Source organism: Oryctolagus cuniculus, chromosome 1 (assembly GCF_964237555.1).
Source record: "Oryctolagus cuniculus chromosome 1, mOryCun1.1, whole genome shotgun sequence".
Taxonomy (NCBI): domain Eukaryota; kingdom Metazoa; phylum Chordata; class Mammalia; order Lagomorpha; family Leporidae; genus Oryctolagus; species Oryctolagus cuniculus.
In genome coordinates this window covers 114,191,520-114,209,764 of record NC_091432.1, presented here as the reverse complement: position 1 = coordinate 114,209,764, position 18,245 = coordinate 114,191,520, and the positions used below count along the sequence as shown (strand labels likewise).

The window sequence follows — 18,245 nt, the reverse complement described above, 5'->3', positions numbered from 1 at the left end:
ATCATTTGCCTATTTTAAAAAAATGTGCATACTGCTGGTAGAAATGAAAAATGGTACAATCATTTTGAAAAGTAACTTGGTAGTTTCTTTAAAAGTTAGGCATAGAATTAGCACACTGCCCAGCAATTCTGCTCCATACCTCCACCCAAAAAGCATCAAAACATGTATAATTCCAAAAACATGCACATAAGTGCTCATAGCAACATTATTCTTAATAATTAAAAGCTAGAAAAAAAGCAAATGGCCATCAACTTGTGAGTAGATAAACAGAATGTGTTACAACCATGCCACCCTGTCATAAGGCACAAATTGTCTCATGGAACATCATGGATGAACTGATAAAATACTATGCTGAATGAAAGAAAACAGACACAAAAGACTACATATTGTATGCCTGTTTATAAGGCATTTCTAGAAAAGGCAAAGCAGTCCAGTGGTTGGCTACAGATGGAAATAGGAGCAGAAATGGACTGAAAATAGGCAAGAGGGAGCCTCTAGTGATAATAACAATATCCTAAAATTGAATTGTGACAATGAGCGCTATCTCCATCTGTTGTATGATGCTATGACAGAATACCTGGGGCTGGGTAGTTTATAAAGACAAGGCATCTATTTTTAGCAGATTCCAAGATCAAGGTGTCAGCCTCTGATGAAGGCCTAGGTGCTGTGTCCTCCAAGATGGAAAAGCAAAAGAGTCTGCAGGAAGCAGAGAGCATGCTTTTATAACAAAGCCACTCCTGTGATAACTAGCCCACTCCACAGTCAGGCATGAATCCATTCATAGGGGTGCAGCCCTCTGTGACCTAATCCCTGCTTAAAGGCCACACTTCCCAATTCCATCATGACAGCAAGCACATTTCAACAGGAGTTTTGGAGTGGGCATTCAAACAATGACAGTTGTCATTGTCACGTAAACTCGTAAAAAATACCAATCTGTTACTTACTATGAGGAGAATTTTGGAATGCAAATTATACCTCAATAAAGCTGATTTTGTTGTATTTTCTTTTAAAGCATCATTGAAAAAGTTAAAAGTCAAGTTACAGATTGGGAAAAGATACTTGGAATTTATTTAATCATGGGATTAAGATCCAGAATGCATATGTTTGTGAATAAAAACACACACTCTTAACAAGTCAATCAGAAATAGGGGAAGTGACAAATTTTAAAGAAGTTGAGGTGACAACAATTATGAACAAGGGGCTGGCATGGTGGTGCAGCGAGCTAAGCGGCTGTCTGCAATGCCAGGATGCCATCTCAGAGCACCAATTCAAGTCCCAGCTGCTCACTTCTGATTCAACGTCTTGCTAATGTGCCTGGAAAAGCATCTGTTGGTTCACTCCCCAAATGACCACAACTGTCAGAGGTAAGCCAGGCTGAAGCCAGGAGGCAGAAATTCCGTTCAGGTCTTCTACATGAGTGGCAAGGATCCAACTACTTGGGCCATCTTCTGCTGCTTTCCCAGACGCATTAGCAGGAAGTCAGGTTGGAAGAGGAGCGTCTGGGACTGCAGTCGGCACTCTAACAAGGGATGCTGGTGTTGCAAGGGGCAGCTTAATCCACTGCGCCACAATGCCAGGCCCAATAACAAGAATTCTTAAATACTTCTGAGGAAAGTATGCATGAATACAATCACTAGAGAACAATGTGGCAATATTTCACAACGTTGAAGATGTACACTCTTCAGGCCCCAGCCATGCCATTTCTACCCATGAAATTCTCACACCTACAATATCCATGGGAAAACAAATACAAAGGTTAGCTGATTCTGGAGTCAAAGACCTGACCAAACCACCTGTTCTCTGAGCTGACTTAAGAACAATTATTTAAATCTCTCTGTGTTTTAATTGCCCCACTATTGAAATGGGCATAACAATACCTGTCCACCTATGAATAAACAAACAAACATGTTTGTGAAAAAGGTAGCATGGCACATTATTCCCTGTCTCTGTGTACTAAACGAATGATCATTTCCTAAACTGGCTGAACGTAGTTCCTTGATTTTAATCAAGCCTGGAGCCTACAGTGAAGGCAGTTGTGTCTCTCTGTTCCCCTTCATCTGGGGCTCTCCAAAATATCCACTAAGCTACCCTCCCCAAACACACAGTCCAAAAAAGTTTGAACCAGAAGCAAAAGTTATGTCATGGAAAGAGGGAGGAGGCAAGGTTCCCAAGACAACTACAAGCTTAGAAGCCATTTTGACAGCCTGTCTTCCACCTGGGTCTCAATGTGAGTTACATAGAACAGTATTTGGTTTAAGCTAAGCAAGTAGCATCTGTGGGGCAAAAACCTAAATGCAAGACTTTCAACTGGGGCCAGCACTGTGGCATAGCAGGTAAAGCCACCACCTGCAGCGCCGGCATCCTACATGGATGCCAGATCGAGTCCCGGTTGCTCCATTTCCCATCCAGCTCTCTGCTATGGCCTGGTAAGGCAGTGGAAGATGGCTCTAGTCCTTGGGGCCCTGCACCCATGTGAGAGACCTAGAAGAAGCTCCTGGCTTCAGATTGGTGCAGCTCCGGCCGTTATGGCCAACTGGGGAGTGAACTAGTGGATGGAAGCTCTCTCTCTCTCTCTCTGCTTCTCCTTCTCTGTCTGTAACTCTGACTTTCAAATAAATAAATAGATCTTTAAAAAGAAAATGGCTTTAACTACAAAACTCCTCAGGACGTTGGTCTGGGCAAAGTTTTTTTGGGATGACTCCAAAAGCACAGGCAATCAAAGAAAAAAACAATCAATGGGATTGTTTCAAACTAAAGAGTTCCTGCTCAATGAAGAACACAACCAACAAGGTGTTTCTGTTTCCCACAGAATGAGAGAAAGATTTGTGAACTATTCAGGCAACGAGGCATTTAATATCCAGAACATATGCGCCCAGAGGATGGTAATGGCAGAGTTTGTGCCGAGGAACAAACACACAGCAAGCCAGGAAGCAGAGGGCTGCAGGGCCTGCCCCAAGCTTCTCCCAGCCCCGAGGACCTGTTATACTGTGGCCCACCTCTAATCACCTTGATTGGCTTGTTTCTGCCCTCTTGGTACTTTTAAATATGACTTTGGAGGTTTTTTGTTTGTTTGTTTGTTTTTTGACAGACAGAGTGGACAGTGAGAGAGAGAGAGACAGAGAGAAAGGTCTTCCTTTTTTGGTTGGTTCACCCCCCAGTGGCCACTGGAGCCAGCGCACTACTCTGATCCAAAGCCAGGAGCCAGGTGCTTCTCCTGGTCTCCCATATGGGTGCAGGGCCCAAGCACTTGGGCCATCCTCCACTGCCCTCCCAGGCCACAGCAGAGAGCTGGACTGGAAGAGGGGCAACCAGGACAGAATCCGGCGCCCCAACTGGGACTAGAACCTGGTGTGCCAGCGCCGCAGGTGGAGGATTAGCCTATTGAGCCATGGCGCCGGCTAATATGAATTTGAGGGTCAAGTCTTGCTCCAGCCACACAGCAATTCTCAACAGGTATACAAAATAGCCAACAGGTATACAAAAAAATCGCTTAACATCGCTACTCATCAAAGAAATGCAAATCAAAGCCACAATGAAATATCATCTCATCCCAGTTACAATGGCTATTTTTAAAAAGGCAAAAACAACAATTGCTGGCCAGGATGTGAAGAAAAGCAAACTCTTCATACCCTACTGGTGGGTATACAACTATGGAAAGTGGTATGAATATTCCTCCAAAAAATAGAAATAGAACTACCATATCATCCAGTTGTGCCACTGGGGTATATATCCAAATGAAATGAAATCAGTCTATTGAAGAAATATCTACACTCACATGCACAATGGAGCTTTATTGACAATAGATAAGAAGTGGAGTCAACCAAAGTGTCCATTGACCAATGAGTAGATAAAGAGAATATGCTATATATATATATATATATACACATAACAGAATATTAATCAGTCACAGACAAGTATGGAATCCTGTCATTTATAGCAGTATGGATGAAATTGGATGACATGATGTTAAATGAAATAAGTTAGGCACAGAAAAGCAAATACCCCATGTTCTTACTTATACATAGAAGCTAAGAAGTTGATCTCCCAGAAGGGGAGAGTAAATTGGAGGCTGGGATGAGGGTGAGGGAGAGGACGGCTAACCGGTACAGAGCTGCAGTTGCATTGGAGGAATAACTTCTGAAGTTCTAGGGCACAGTATGATCACTATGATTGACATTAATTAATTGTATATTTCAAAATAGCTAGTAAAGAGAAGTTTGAATATCCCCAACATAAAGCAACGGTAAATTTCTGAGGTGATAGATGAACCACTTAGCCTAATTTGATAATTACACCTTGTATGCATATATTGAACTGCCCCACCAGATCCCATAAATGTACAATTACCATGTGTCAAAAATTTAAAAATAAACAGATGGGCACTCGGTGCAAGGGTTAAGATGCAGTTTGGGATGCCCACATCCCCTACTAGAGTGCCCGTGTCCAGGCTCCTGCTCTGCCTCTGATCCAGCTTCCTGCTAATGCACACCCTGGGAAGCAGCAGGTGATGGTTCAAGTACTTGGATCCCTTCCTTCCACCTGGAGACCTGGGTGGAATTCCAGGGTTCTTGACTACAGCCTGGCCTAGCTTTAGTTATTGTGGGCATTGGGGAAATGAACCAATGGATGGAAGATCTGGGTGTGTGTGCGTGTGTGTGTGTGTGTGTGTGTCTCCCCATTTCTCTTTCCCCCTTCAAATACAAACAAATAAATAATAGATTTTCTTAAAAATGAATAAAGCAGCATCTGTGTTATATTGAAATGGGCCTCTGTAGCTTTAAAGGGTAAATGTGTATTTATATGTGCAGAAGAACACACTGATTCTGGATCCTTAGAAATGTAAAGATCATCAGGGCCAGCGCTGTGGCATGGTAGGCTAAGCTTCCGCCTGCAGCGCCGGCATCCCGTAAAGGGCACTGCTTCGTGTCCCAGCTGCTCCTCTTCTGATCCAGTTCTCTCCTAATGGCTTGGGAAAGCAATAGAAGATGACCCAAGTGCTTGGGCCCCTGCATGCATGTAAGAGACCCAGAAGAAGCTCCTGGCTCCTGGCTTCAGATTGGCCCAACTCCGGCTGTTGTGGTCATTTAAGGAATGAACCAACAGTGGAAGACCTTTCTCTGTCTCTGTGACTCTGCCTCTCATATAAATAAATAAAATCTTTTAAAAAATTAAAGATCATCTTGTTTTGTTTTTCTAGCAAAATAGACCATTACGTTATGGAGGTCTAAGTAAATACGTTGACTCTTATTTAATCTCACAAGGACACTCATGGCAAAGGAGGTTAAGTGTGATTGGATTCGAAGGTATGACAGAACACGCTCCCACTAAAAGCGAATGGAAGGGTAGAAGCCAGGAGGGTCAGAGTGAGCCCTAACTGAAAGGCGTGCTCTATGCAGGCATTCCAGACCCAGATCAGAGTCAGGCTCCATGCAAAGAAAGCAGTTTTGTGTAAAACGGACACACTGGATGGAAAAAAAAAAAAAAATTCCCCAGCTCTAAATCCACTTGGTCACTAACTTGCTGTGCAACCCGAGAAAGCCGCTCCATAGCTCTAGACGTCATCGTGGACTTAATTATCTGTCCACTCTGCACTCTGTCGTGCAATTCTGGGGCTCATCACCAACTCACAAACAATAGCTGTACAAGTTACATTCTCATGAGATTATCAAGACCCCTGAGAACACCCAGAGTTGTCCTGGGCTTAGGAGAAGGGACTGGGAAAATGTGAATGAAAGACAGGAATCAAGAGAAGAAGGAAGAAACACATAAAAAGAAAGCATTGAATCAAAGCAGTTTCTTGTGTGTGAAATCAGAATAGCTCCACAAGTTCATGGACGTATAAGGTGGGAGAGTGCACACTAGCAAGGACTCTTGGGCAAGCGTGTGTGACTATGAATCAGTTCCTTCTCTCCATCTCCATCTTCTTCTCTGTGAAATGAGACGCTGAGGCCAGATTTCCAGGCAAAATAATATTTTGATTTCCAGGCAAAATAACTAGATGAATCTCAGTTTAAGGGGAAACAGCACATAATGTATATATAAGCCTTGAGGGACTTGGGAGGAGCCGAGGCACGACTCGGAGTGGGTAGGGTTTCTATCTCAGAGCCTCCAGAGAGCGGGCCCCTCCCTGTCAGACTTCCCAGACAGCGCTGGCGTCGCCAGAGTGCTGCTGGGAATTTCTCTACGCAGCCCTGTTCCTAAATCAAGTCCCAGGAGATTGGGGGATGGAGGAGGGTGCCAGTTTAAAGCAGGTCTGATATGATCCAGGACCTGATAGAATTTCAGCTGCCTGCTTTCTGGCAATTTGCAGAGAAATTAAAGAGATTCTTGCAGAGGTTAAATGGCTCAAGTCCTAGGGAGGGGACGCGGTTGCTCAGAAAGAAACACAAAGACTAGATTCATCTTGTTCAAGAATTATAAATAGAACAGTCAGATTAGATTCAGCAGAGGAATGGGGGCACCATGAGGGAGCCAAGTTCTCGCCGAATAAAGAGGCAAGGCTCCAAAGACTCCCAAAGCCCCGACACAAACATAGCAGGCTTTCAAAAGCGGCGAAAGGAAAGATGGGAAAAAAAGCAAACTTCCAGAAGTGGGTCTTTTCTTTTAACCTACAACTCCTTTCAGGCAAGAAGGCAAAACCCTGAGTTCCTGAAAGAGAGGTTAAAAGTAAATTATCACCCCATAAGGAGTCATTCACTGGAAAAGGAATGAAAATAGTTTACTGCTCTATGGAAAATGAAAGCCGCTTCCAACCTTTAGGTTAAACACTTGGCAAAGGGAAGCTGGCCTCCCTGTGCGTCGGTCTTGGAGATGTTTATCCAGCGGACGGAGATACGGAGATGGGCCCGGTTTCCAGGTTTGTTTCTTGTTCCACATAAGGTTTCCATCAGAGACAGCCTGCAAACCGGCGCAAGTCGGGAGGCCACAGCAGTAGAGGCCCTGCTCTGCCGAAACCACAACTCTGCTTGCTAAGAACAAAGCAATGGTGAAGAGACCGAGCCGCGGGCAGCTCTGGGGGCCGCTGGAAGGTTCGCTGGCTCCTGGCTGGAGGCTGCTTCCAGCCTTCCACACCATATGGTCTTAGGCAAGTCCCTCCACCTCTCTGGGCTACAGCTTCCCCGTCTGTTCCACAGGGAGTCTGGCTTCCACCTACACCTCAAGGTTCTTGTAAGGAAGTGATGTAAAATGCACACGCTACAGAAATGTCATCGGGAGTCTAGGCAGAAATAGCTTCCTTCAAGAGGACTCTAAATGTTTGCTACATAACCAGGGAAAGGGAGGCTGCTCGGTCGCATTCTGTCTTTCCTGTTCTCTGCAGGAGGACATTAAACACGTTCAGTCTTCGCTGTTCAAGAGGAAGTCCACAGAGGTAGAGAAACATAGGGATGAACAGCGTGGGTTCTAGATTAACAGAGGCTGGGGTCTGAGCCCCTGCGGACTCACTCATTAGAGTATAACATCGAAAAGCTTTCTCACTATCTGTACCTCAGTTAACTTCACTGTAAAATGGGAGCCATGGGGGGCCCCACGAGTTTGCTGTGACTAATACAAATGGATACATACGCAAACCACAGCATGTGCTCAGCACCGCTGCTGTGGTCACAAACTCACACTCTCTGGATCTCCTCGGACAAGTACCTCTTGATTTACCCATGTACTTCGAGCTGCAATTTAAGTCTCCTTGCGTTTTCTTTTACTAAGATACCTATGGGTTGTTTTTCTAATGATAAATGTAATGCATGGATCTACTTCTGCTTCCAGGAAGAAGAGTCAACATAACTTTCCCTAGTCTGTCTACTAAGTGTAAGGATCTCAGATTCCAAATAACAGCTTTGAGCTCCCTGTATCTTGTTTTTGCTTCATCTATACAACACTTGGAGCGTAAGAAGCCAGCAACCTGGAGAAGTCAGTGGGCACAGATTAAAAGTAGCCTCAACAAATCTCTCTTACAGGACCACAAAAGCAGTATCCTAGCAAGCTGAAAACCTAGATGATAACCATTTTGTTTCCACTCAAAAACACAGAAAACACTGGGTCCCTGCCCCACCCACGCCAGCAAAGGCAAAGGAGGAGCCTACATTTCTACGCTGGCCAAGCTGTAATGAGCAACAGCAAAATTCCCAGCAGGTGGGGTCAGAGGAGGCCAGGTAAGGAGCCTGAACTTCATAGCTGCAGTAGCCACCCTGTTCCCACAGTGTCAGTGGTGACCCCATGCAGAAACCAGATTTCCACTCCCACCCAGCCAGCTGTGAGGCACTGCTCCCTCTCCTCACTGGGTGATACCAGAGAGGACCAGAGGAATACCAGAACTTTCCCCGGCACCCAACTTCACCAAGAACACCTCTACCTCACAGTGTCAGTGCCGGCGCATGGGGAGCAGCGGCAAGGGGCTCGCACCCCTCGCAGCCTGGGAAGCACCTGTGGCGCTCTGGGACGAGCCAACATCCCATCCACACCCAGCCGTCACGAGAAGCCCCCCTTGCTGTCAACGGAAGCTCAGAGAAGAACCAGGCCAGCTTCCTCCGCCAGGCAGGATAAAAAGAGGTCCCCTGTGCCCCCTATTAGAGAAGTGGCAGAAGAAGCCAGCTAAAACAGAATGTTTAAATAATATCAGTATACCATAACATAACACAAGAATTATACAGGTTTCAATAGAAAATGTGTCTTCATGATAGACCCAGAAGGATTTCAAACTGAATGAAGAAAAAAGCAGTCAGTGTCAACACCAACATCAAAATGATAGAAATGTTAGCATTATATGACAAGGATTTAAAGGAGCCATGATAAAAATGCTTCAACAAACAACTACAAACATAATTTAAATGAATGAAGAAAGCCTCAGCAAAGAATAGAAGACATATAAAAGAACCAAAAGGAAATTTCAGGGCTGAAAATGAAATAATTAAAATAAAAACTCTTTTTTCCCTACAGATTTATTTATTTGTCTGAAAGGCAGAGTTACAGAGAGGAAGAGAGAGAGAGAGAGAGAGAGAGAGAGAGAGAGAGGGCTTCCATCCTCTTGTTCACTCCCCAAATGGCCACAGTGACTGGAGCTGGGTTGATCTGAAACCAGGACACAGGAGCTTCTTCCAGGTCTCCCATGAAGGTGCAGGGGCCCAAGGATTTGGGGCCGTCTTCCACTGCTTTCCCAGGTTACAGTAGAGAGCTGGATCGGAAGTGGAGCATTCAGGACTAGAACCCATGCCCTTATGGGATACTGGCACTGTAGGTGGCGGCTTTACCCGCTTTGCCACAGCACCGGCACCAAAATAAAAACTCCTGGGGCTGGCGCTGTGGTGTAGTAGGCTAAGCCTCCGCCTGTGGTGCTGGCATCCCATCTGATACCAGTCTGTATCACCCAGACTGAGATGTTCATCACAAAAGCAAGTTAACAACCACTTAAGCACCATGTCTGACTACGTGTGCATGCACTGTCACTTTCCTGCCCTACCTCATCACTCACCTTGGACAACACAGAACTGGCATGCTATGTCCTTGAGGGTCACCTTGGTGCTGCCACTTAGTAATGTTCTTGTGGTATATTCCAGATATAGAGCGTTTGGTTGAAAAATATGTCGGGTGTTCAACAAATTCATGGAACATACATGCTGCAAAAAAATATTGCACCAAAATAAGCTTGTCTTTTAATTCTATTTTTTGATGAACTTTTTGAAGTACCTTCGGACTATAGACAAGAACTACAGCTTCGCCTCACTTATATGATTTCACTGCTTCCAAAAAAAAAAAAAAGGCAGAATTTTTGTCTTTTCCACATTTAGATGAGGAATATTTGAGGAAATTGATACAATTTTTGAGGAAGGAGGCTTGGTGATTCTGATGTGGAGCAAAAATGGCATCAGAACATTCTAGAAGGGATTTCTAAAGTACAATAATTTACCTAGAGAGAAGATAAAGTATAAGGTCACTTCTATTGAAATCATTCATGCTCAGAAAGATTTTTCAAACTTTGGATGTATATGCCTGAGCATTAAATGGTAGCTATGCCTGAATGGTTGAGGCAGACATGATTTTTTAAAAAAAATTTATTTAAGCGATACAAGTTTCATGCATTTCATATATACAGATCTAGAAACACAATGATACATCTCACCCTACCCTCCCTCCCACCCAAGCTCCAACCCTTCTGCCTCCTCCCTCCCCCATTCCCACTCTTAATTTTTACAAATGTCTATTTTCAGTTTACTTCATGATTGGAGGTACACGTGATTCTTCATGAATTTTTTCTAGGAAGCTGGATCTGGTTGGTTGTGGGTGCTCTTTATGCTCTTAAATGTCTTTCATCTGAGCATATCGTGTTCTCTTTCATCCCCGAAGGACCTTTTCACTGGGTATAGAATTTTGACATAGCAATTCTTTCCTTTCAGCATTTGAAAATGTGCCACTTCCTCCTAGTCTCTGGTTTCTGGTAAGAAGTATACTGCCATTCAAATAGTATTTCTTCTATTGATGCAATGTCATTTCAGTCTCACTGCTTTTCAAGATTTTTTTCTCTTTTTTTTTTTTTTTCAATTTGACTATGATATGTCTTTGATTTTATTTGGATTTTCCCTATCTGGATTTTTTTTTTTTTAGCTTCTTGACTCTTTCAGCTTCTTGAATTTGTTTCTTGACAAACTTGGAGAATTTTAGCCATGACTTCAAAAAAAAATTTTTATACTTATCTGAAGGGGGGGGGGTGTGGGGGGAGAGAGAGAGAGAGAGAGAGAGAGAGAGAGAGAAAGAGGTTGATCTCATCTGATGGGTATAATGCCTCAAATGCCTATAATAGCTGCGGTTAGGCCAAGCTGAAGCCAGGAGCTAGGAGCTCAATCAGTCTTACACACATGGGTGGCAGGGCCCCAGCCACTTGAGCTGTCACCTGCTGCCTCCCAGGGGGTTCACTAGTAGGAAGTTGGAACCGGGAACTCCAGTACGGGACATGGTCACCCCCAGTGGTGTCTTAACCACCGTGTCATATACCTCCCAAACATTATTTCTTTGAGTACATTTTAAGCTCCACTCTGTTTTTCCTCTCTTTCTAGGACTGAGATGCTAGAAATATTACCTTTATACTGTCTCACAAGTTCCTGTAGCTCTGTTTGGTTTCTCTCCATCTCTTTTCTCCATGCTCAGATTGGGTAATTTCTATTCTGTCTTCCAGTTCACTCTTTTCTTCCCTCTGCTTCCTCTATTCTCTTGAACTCATCCACTAAGTTTTTATTACTTGTTTATTTCTAATAACAATTTTTCATTGTGATAAAATACATATAACATTTTATCACAATGAAAATAAGCCAGTCCCAAAAAGACAAATATCATATGTTTTCTCTGATATGTGGCAGTTAATATAGAATGCAAAAAAATATAGTATTGAAACAAGCATCCTAAGATAGGATTGTAGTTTTTAGCCCTTGTTTATGCACCAGTGCAATGGTTTTCTTCACACATTTTACTTGTTGAGTATTATGGTTAGTGTTTGAAGTAAGCCTATGATATAGAGTGGATTGAAATTATGCTTTTGCAAAAATTAAAAAAAAAATGTGAAAGGAAGGAAGGAGGAGCATTGTGGGAGAGAGGGGGGAAGGAGGTAAAAATACATATATAACATAAAATGGCCATTTTGGTCCTTTAAGTGTACAGTTCAATGATAATATATATGTGTGTATATATATATATATTTATGCCATTGTGAAACCATTGTCACCATCCATCTCTAGAACTCTTTTGACCTTGTGAAACTAAAACTATATAGCCACTAGATAAGAGCCACTCATTCTCCCCTCCCCCAATCCAGACAACCCATCATTCTATTTTCTGTCTGAAAGAATTTTCCTACTTGAGGTGCTTCACAAAAGCTCAGTCACAAAGCACTTGGCTTTTTTTTGTGCCTTTCACTTAGCATAAGATACTCCAAGTTCATCCATATTTTAACATATATTGTAATTCCCTTCCTTTTAAAAACAGATAATTATTCATTGTATGTATTTGTTCAACGGTCAGTGGATACTTGGATTGAGTATTTTAGCTTTTGTGAATAATGCTGCTGTGAGCTCAGGTGTAAAAATCTCTCCGACATCCTGTTTTCATTTTTTTTTTTTGTTCTATATACCCAAAAGTGGAATTGCTGAATCATATGGTAACAGAATTTTTAATGTTTTAAGGACTCTCTGTGTTGTTTTGTAATGGCTGCACCCATCTATATTCACACCAACAGTGTGCAAGCATTTCCTCTTCTCCATATCCTCAACAGCACTTATTTTATGTTGTTTGTGAACGACAGTCATCTTATTGGATGTGAAGTGGTATATCATTGTAATTTTGATTTGCATATCCCCAAGGATTAGCAATGTTGAATATCTTTTCTTGTGTTTACTGGACATTTGTATATCTTTGGAGCAAAGTCCACTCAATTCTTTTACCCATTTTTGAATTAGGTTTTGTTGTCATTGAATTTTAGGAGTTCTCCATATATTCTGGATATTAATCTATTATCATATTTATGATTTCAATTTATTCTTCTCATTCTATGGGTTGCTGTTTATTGTTAATAGTGTCTTTGATGCACAAAAGTTTTTAATTTTCATGAAATCTAATTTGTCTGTTTTTATTTTATTTCATGTGCCTCTAGTGTTATATCCAGGAAACTATTACCAAACCCAATGTTGGAAAGCCTTTGTCCTATGTTTTCTTCTAAGTTTTACAGTTTTAGCTTTTACATTTAGGCTTTGATAAATTTTGAGTTAATTTTTGTGTTGAATGTTAGGCAATGTACAACTTTATTCTTTTACATTTTTTATCTAGTTTTTCCAGCACTTTTGTTGAAAACCATCTTTCCTCACATTGGGTGGCATTAGCAATTCTGAACATCATTTGGTCAAATATATGTGGGTTTATTTCTGGGTTCTACAGTCTTTTCTATTGGCCTAAATATACATCTTTAGTCCTATGAATATTATTGCTTGAAATAAATCTTTATGCTTGTATCAAACTATTTTGATTATCTGTAGTTTGAGAGAAGTTTTTAAATCAAAATGTGTAAGTCTTCTACCATTGCTCTATTTTTCTTTTTTTTTTTTAATTTTTATTTATTTGACAGGTAAAGTCATAGACAGTGAGAGAGACAGAAAGAAAGGTCTTCCTTCTGTTGGTTCACTCCCCAAATGGCCACTACGGCCTGCACTGCGCCAATCCGAAGCCAGGAGCCAGGTGATTCTTCCTGGTCTCTTGGGCCATCCTCCACTGCCCTCCTGGGCCACAGCAGAGAGCTGGACTGGAAGAGGAGCAATCGGGACTAGAACCCAGCACCCATATGGGATCCGGCGCCACAGGCAGAGGATTAACCAAGTGAGCCATGGCGCAGGCCTCCATTGCTCTCTTTTTCAAGATTGTTTTGGCTGTTTGGGGTCACTTGAGATTCCATATGAATTTTAAGAAGAATTTTTCTATTACAGGTACAACATTGTTGAAATTTTTCAAGATTGTTTTGGCTTTTTGGGGTCACTTGAGATTCCATATGAATTTTAAGAAGAATTTTTCTTTTTTTTAATTTTTTATTTAGTAAATATAAATTTTCAAAGTACAGTTAATGGTTTGCAATGGAGAATTTTTCTATTACTGGTACAACATTGTTGAAATTTTTATAGGAATTTATAGATCATTTTGGATAATATTGACATCTTAACTATAATATGTCTTCTAATCATTGAAAATAGTATCTTTTTTCACTTATGTCTTCTTCAAATTCTTTCAGCCATGTTTTATACTTTCCATTGTGTAATCCATTCATCTCCATGGCTAAGGTAATTCCTAAATATTTTATTCTTCTGGTGCTATTACAAATGTTTTTCTTAATTTCCTTTTCAGATGACTTGTTGTTAATGTATATAAATGCACAGAGTTTTGTGTGTTGGCTTTATATTCTGCTATTTTGCTGAATATGTTTATTAGTTCTAACATTTGTGTGTGGATGTGTGTGTTTGTGTGTGGTTGAAATTTTTAGGATTTTCTCCAAATAAGATCGTATCATCTGCAAACAGATCATTTTACTTCTTATTTTTCAATCTGAATGACTTTTATTTCATTTTCTTGACTAATTATCTAGAACTTCCAGTACTTTATTGAATAAAATTGGCAAAAGTGGGTGTTTTTGTCTTGTTCTTGATCTTAGGGGAAAATCTCTTAGCTTTTCTGTTAGGCGTAATGTTCACTGTAGGTTTTTCATAAATAGCTTTTCTTATGTTGAAATAGTTTTCTGTTAGTCCTAGTTTGTTTTGATTGTAAATCAGATACTGAATTTTGTAAAATTATGTTATTCATTATTTTAAATGGTTATATGATTTTTAAAACATTTCTCCCTTCATTCTGTTAATATGTTTTATTACAATGATCAGTTTTCATAGCTTGAATTATTCTTCATTCCAGGAATAAATCCTACTTGGTCATGGTGCATAATCCTTTTAATAACCTGCTAAATTTAGTTCACATTTTGTTGAGGATTTTTGTTTCAGTGTTGGTTAGGGATATTGGTCTGTAATATTCTGTTGTTTGTAGCTCTTTGTCTAGCTCTGGTATCTGGGCGATACCACCATTCAAGAATGAGCTGGGGCCGGCGCCGTGGCTCACTAGGCTAATCCTCCGCCTAGCGGCGCCGGCACACCGGGTTCTAGTCCCAGTTCGGGTGCCGGATTCTGTCTCGGTTGCCCCTCTTCCAAGCCAGCTCTCTGCTGTGGCCAGGGAGTGCAGTGGAGGATGGCCCAGGTGCTTGGGCCCTGCACCCCATGGGAGACCAGGAAAAGCACCTGGCTCCTGGCTCCTGCCATCGGATCAGCGCGGTGTGCTAGCCGCAGCGCGCCGGCCGCGGCGGCCATTGGAGGGTGAACCAACGGCAAAGGAAGACCTTTCTCTCTGTCTCTCTCTCTCACTGTCCACTCTGCCTGTCAAAAAAATAAATAAATAAATAAATAAATAAAGAATGAGCTGGACAGCATTCATTTCTCTCCAGTTATGTGGAACTATTTGAGAAGGGTTGGTGTCAGTTTTTCCTTTAGTGTTTGGTAGAACTCACTGATGAAGTCATGAGGCCCAGTATTTTTCTTTGTTGAGAGGTTTTTGATTATCGATTCAATCATTTTACTAGATATAGTTCTAATCTGTATTTCAATTTCCTCATAAATTAGTCCTTCTACATTTTGTGTTTCTCAGAATTTCTCCATTTTGTCTAGACTACTTAATTTGAAGGCACAAACTGTTTATGGGACTCTCATAATATTTTTCTCATATTGATAACAATGTGCCCACTAAAATTTCTGATTTTAGTGATTTGAATCTCCTGTTTTTAATTCAATATAGCTAAAGCTTTGTCACTTTTGTTTATAATTTTAAGGGACTAACTTTTGGCTTTGTTAATTTTCTCTATTTTTCTGTTCTCTATTTCATTTATCTTGAATCCTGAGTATTTATTTCTTCTAGTTCTAGGTTTAAGTTGTTCTTCTTAGGTTGTTGATTTGAGATCTTTCTGCCCTTTTAATGTAAATGCTTACATAAATATAAATTTCCCTATAAAGTTTCGGTGTATTGTGTTTTCATTTTCATTTACTCCAAGAGATTTTCTAAGTGATTTATTCTTTTATCCACTTGTTTAAGAGTGTGTGGTTTAGGGGCAGGCGCTGTGGCGCAGCAGGTTAATGCCCTGGCCTGAAGCGCTGGCATCCTTTATGGGCACCGGTTCGAGTCCCTGCTGCTCCACTTCCGATCCAGCTCTCTGCTGTGGCCTGGGAAAGCAGTAGAAGATGGCCCAAGTCCTTGGGCCCCTGCACCCGTGTGGGAGACCCAGAAGAAGCTCCTGGCTCCTGGCTTCGGATTGGCGCAGCTCCGGCCATCTGGGGAGTGAACCAGTGGATGGATGACCTCTCTCTCTCTCTGTGTCTCTACCTCTCTCTGTAACTCTTTCAAATAAATCTTTTTTTAAAAACAAAAAGAATGTATGGTTTAATTGCCACAAATCTGAATTTTCCAGTTCTTCTTCTATTATTGATTTTTAATTTCATCTTATTGTATTCAAAGAAAATGCTTTGCAATCTCTTTCTTTAAAATTTATTGACACTGAATTTTTTGCCTATGATTCTATTCCATAGGGCAATTAATTCTTTCCCTGCATATACAACAACTTCTGTATCGATTTACTGTGTAGACCTACAGGTATACTGCTTATGTATAATGATCTCCCAAGAAGATTATCTAACTCTCAGAATACAGTATTCTGGGACAAGTTCAACTCTTACTAGCCAGGCTTTTTCCTCTGAGAAATCAGGTCTTAACCTGCAGAGTCAGTTTAACCTGGAAAATGTTACTGTTTTCAATATCAATGAACAGAAAAGCACCCTGGATCAAAAGCACTCAGAGGATAGAGAAGAGGGAACGGATATAGAAGGTGAAATGGGAGATGGTGAAGCTCCAACCACTTGCTCCATTCTAATTGATTACAACCTGAATCAAAGATTCTGGTCACCTCAGGATTCCATCAGGAACCCTGGGCAATGCTGTGAAAAGATTTCATGGAAAATTTTTCTTAAGTGTTCTGAAGAAATTTTAGCAATTTTTAGAAGTTATAAATGAGATGATATTCAGGCCTCAAGGAAAAAGATGGAAGAATTGAAAACAGGAAGAGAACATGTGTATTTTCCAAAATTTTTAACCTGTGAAAAGTTGATGGATTTACCACTGAGTGACGGTAACTTTTGTTGACACATCCTGATACAGTATCTCATTTTATTCCAATATCTCCAGGGGCATGGCAGATTCAGAAGTTCAAACTATGTTTTAACTGAGGAGCAATCACTCTGGGTTGAAGATACTACAAAACCGGGCTATCAACTACTATCTGAAAACTCCCTGGTGGATGACGGAAGATTTTCAAAGATGGTAGAACATATATCAAACACTGAAGAATAAAACTGGAACTCATGGAAAAACTAAGGCTGCCCAAGATTTGTGAAAGCAAGAACATCGAAAACCAAGCCCACAAAAGCAGTATGGATGAGAACAACTCCAGGGGACTTCCTAGCAAGAGGACCCAACAAAAAAATTCTTACGGGAAGTGAGGCGTTAACAAGGCTTTGGAATCACTGTCCTGATCATATGGAAGCCTGTAAATCTGAGACAAGAGAATACACGCCGACTTTGGAGGAATCCTTGGAAAAAGTTACTAAACAGGCAGACCCTGAAAACGTGGTTGAAAATGAGGACAAGGCTGTGGACCATTCAAATTACAGTTGAAAAGCCTGAGACGGTCAGCAAGGAAAAGCCCTCGCTTCTTCCAGGCAACCAGCAGTTTAAAAGCTCACCAGAATATCTCGAAAACATGGCAATCAAGGAATTGCCACCTCCTTCTGAAGAAATAAAAAGAGGTGAAGACGAAGGCCAGGAAGATAATGATGCTTTACTGAAGGAAAACCAAAGTCCTGACGTTTAGTGAGACAAACCTGTAACAGGGGAACAAACAGGGACATTCGCCAACCAGCTGGCTGAACCGCGGAAGATTCTAGCTCCCCACTTGGAAATGAAAGACTCAAGAATTAGACAGATTGGGTGTGACAGTGACGATGTGAAGAGGAGAGCGAGGCAGCAGCTCCTAGCTGCCTGGCAAGATCAAGATGGGGTGCATGCAACACCTGATTAATGCTCTGAGCAAGTCTGGACCGTGACCTTGCAGAAAGTCTAATGACAATGAGACAAAGAGGTAGCTTCTTTCTTTTTTCTCTTTTTGTTAAAATTGGGATAAGATTTTGTTACCAAGCAGCATTTGATGAGGTCCACTGGTTTTGGTAACCAATAAACATTTTTGTAACAGTAAAAAAAAAAAAAAATTACCTCCAGGTCTCCAGCTGTGAAGTGGGCACTTTGTATCTGTCTCGGGCTCATGGAGGTCTTACAAAGTGTACTGATGTCTACAGCATCTCAACATCTTTATACGTTGGAAAGACACAAAGACAGATCTTCCACTTACTGGTTCATTCCCCAGATGACTTAAACAGCCAGGGCTGGGGCAGGCAGAAGCCAGGAGCCCAGAACTCCTTCTGGTTTGCTCACATTGGTGGCAAAGACCCAACTACTTAAAGCCATCGCCTGCTACCTCCCAGGATGCCCAAAGGCAGCTAGCTAGAAACAGGGGTGGAGCTGACACTTGAACCCAACCACTCCAATATGAAACATAGGCATCCAGAGCGACAAATCCACTGCCGCACCAA

At 41.6% G+C, this 18,245-nt stretch overlaps 1 pseudogene; it reads left to right on the top strand.

The window, feature by feature from the left end:
• The first annotated feature begins 16,215 nt into the window (after nucleotides 1-16,215).
• On the top strand, nucleotides 16,216-17,702 carry LOC100338874 (THO complex subunit 1-like; annotated as a pseudogene).
• Nucleotides 17,703-18,245: the final 543 nt, after the last annotated feature.